Here is a 2,999-nt window from a genome sequence, read left to right on the forward strand (position 1 = left end):
TTTACAAAGTGAGAGAGTTGAAAAATGCTAGGAATTAAATTTTTTTTCTACGTTTAGCCATAATCGTCTAACGTTAATATGTTCCCCGGTGCGGCAGCGGTAAGTCTACAGATTTACAATGCTAGAATGAGAGGTTCGATTCCCCTCGCTGGACGTAGCAGATCGCCTGATTGGCTTTGCTATAAAGTACATGCATACACATACTCCCCAGAAATATTTTGATTTATAGTTGATAAAAGATAAAGTTAGTTAAAAGTGTTGCGTATATAAGTATATTTATACTCATTGTGAAAATTTTATTCCAAGTGTTAAAGTAAAAATTAGTGTATCTTCAGTAACCTTCCTCCTCTGTCCTGAGAAAAAGATAAACAATTAATAAAACAGGCAGTCGTTATATCGGATAAAAAAGGTACAGAAAGGAAGTGACAGGTTGGCACACGTCAACGATTAATCTTGTCTTTGCGTAAGATATAATATTTGCTTATTAAAAGTTTTGTCCCGCGTTTTTTTTTTTTTCATTGTTGCTTGCCTAATTTTGTGGTAATTGGGATTTTTTTATTCATACGCAAGTTTACACTGTTACAGAGGCCTATTTTTTACAAAATAGTTTTTAGTTTTACTTTTTTTAGAACTATAAAGTTTTTTATGCTATTTTTAACTTTTAAGCCTAATATAGCTACTGGAAACATGCACAACTTAAAAGTTAAAACGAATATAGCCATACTCAGAGGCGTAGTAATCCATCGAACAAATATTTAATAGAAATAACATATTTGAACCATATATATATTATAGTATAGTATAGAAACTATTGTCTGACTGAATCAGTGAATGTTTAGGGTGTTAATGTTAAAATTATTATATCAATTTTAACTTGAACAGTTTTAAATTCAAGTAAAAACTTAAAGTTAATACGAGGTTCTATCAACCATTATGATTAAATGTGACTGAAATTTGTGAAACACTCAGAAAAATATAAGGCAGCTAGATTGTAGTCAATGTTTTTGGACTATTACTATTAGTTTACAGGTATATCCTGTAGTTCAGGTTAGGCTGCTTTTATATTTTTTATTACGTTTATGTGATCTACAAATTTTGAGTTATTATAACTTAAGTATTAATGAGTGGTACTAACGATACAATTTGTACGCTTCAGTTAAAAGACAATTTACCAGCGCTGGGCGGCAGCCATGGTTAAGAAATTTGTATATGATTTCATTTTCATTTAGGTTCGCCCTAGTGGACTTGTATGGACAACTACATACTGCTCAGAAAAAATAAATATAAAAAACAATGGATAATTGGGATTTGTATTATTACAGCAATGAAAAGACAGGGCAAAATCATTGTTATAATGTGAGTTTAATAAATTCATAAGTAAATTATTTAAATTAGCAATCAGTCCTATGCCACTAAAGACTTGGGGTACGTAATAGATGTGGTTGCTAGTATTAGTAAATAAAGATATTTAGTAGTAGATTTATCTACAATTTAATCTGTAAACTGTAAAGTAGCATAATTGTAATTCATAAAATCACTGGATGGATATATTGGTTAAATAGTAAAAATTAATTGTAATAGACTAAAACAAAATGGTAATTAAAACCAGGGTTAAACAAATTTATTAAACTTCGACAACCACAGAAATCCAAAACAAACAGTTGGAATGTAAAGTTTATTACTTACCAAAAACACAGTTAATAAATCTGTGCCTGACCAGGAATTGATACTAGCATTATGAACAATACAATATAATTATAAATGTTAATAATTATTTCAATGAATAAATGAATCAGGAAAAAAGAACCAAATAAAACAAAATTTTTCCAAAAACAAATAAAAAATATTTCAAGTTGAAATACTTCACAATCAGTAATTTGTTTGAATTATATCTTGTAAACCAACTTACTTAAGCTTGAACCAGGGGTTTTATTTAGTGGTTAGATCACAGAGGTACATCTCATGACTAGCTAACTTACATAATATTTCATAATATTAATAGCTGCTTATCACCTCTAGAAGAAACTTGTGTCAGTTTCATAATACATACACACCCAAATTCAACATGTTTTAGCTATGAGGTGAGTTACTGCTTTAATATAACCAAAAATTTATAGTTGAACTAAATGAAGGAAGGGGTAGTAAATGAACAGTAAACAAAACTATAACAAAATAAAAGTAGAATTAAAGGGTGTGCTAGGATTGGGTTATTAATGTTAATTTATCATCAAAGCTAGCTAACTAATTGCTGAAAATCAACTCGTATAGCTAATCAAGTATACTGTTCTGACATTCTTATAAAGATTAGACTGCATCATTTCGTTAGTTTGGTACCCTCACTGTTACTGTTAGGGCTGTTTTTAGCCATAATCATAATAATGTTTCATGAGGTAAAACATTCTTAGGAGATTTAGATTAGTCCTAAATCTGTATACTAAACCAAAAATCCAAAGTTTTAACATCTTCTGTGTCTGCTGTATCCTAGCTGGCCTGATGAGGCCAAAGGTCTCATCAGCACTGGATATAGCAGATATAGTGTGTTCTTGTACATTCTTTCACTTGTAAGTTCTTAGAATTTTTAATAAAATAGTGAACTTAATAAAAATTATATATTAAACTTTCTAACCCCGTTGTTTCCAAACTGTCATGACAAGTTGCTCGGGGTGTTGTGAGTTTCACTAAGTGAGGAATAATTAAGAACATAAAAAAACGTTCTACAAAAAATATTTTATGTGGCAAAGGGTTTTATACAAACCAAGGTAAGTGAAGGTATCATTAGTGAAAAAAGTTTGGAAACCATTGTTGTTCATGAAAGAAACACAGGAACATACAAACAACAAAATATGTTACCTGCTTACTTGACATATAACACTAGTGGTGTGTTTCATGTATAATTGTATACATATTTACAAGCCTTTTATGTGGCACCTTTTCAAAGGCTTTCTGAAAATCCAGATACACCCTTACCCTCATCTACATAAACAGTAACCTTTTCAAAG

The 2,999-nt window shown here is 30.1% G+C and overlaps 1 protein-coding gene across 4 annotated transcripts in view; it reads left to right on the top strand.

Moving 5' to 3' along the window:
* The first annotated feature begins 292 nt into the window (after nucleotides 1-292).
* The window catches only part of LOC106467034, a 24,746-nt gene continuing 22,039 nt past the window's right edge, over nucleotides 293-2,999 (top strand). Inside the window, exon 1 of one of the 4 annotated variants that reach the window (XM_022395138.1) lies at nucleotides 293-463. The gene's annotated coding sequence lies outside the window, so the exon portion shown is untranslated. The other 3 variants (XM_022395139.1, XM_013927343.2, XM_022395137.1) reach the window with 3 other exon arrangements.

This window comes from Limulus polyphemus, unplaced genomic scaffold (assembly GCF_000517525.1).
Source record: "Limulus polyphemus unplaced genomic scaffold, Limulus_polyphemus-2.1.2 Scaffold2466, whole genome shotgun sequence".
Classification (NCBI taxonomy): Eukaryota; Metazoa; Arthropoda; class Merostomata; order Xiphosura; family Limulidae; genus Limulus; species Limulus polyphemus.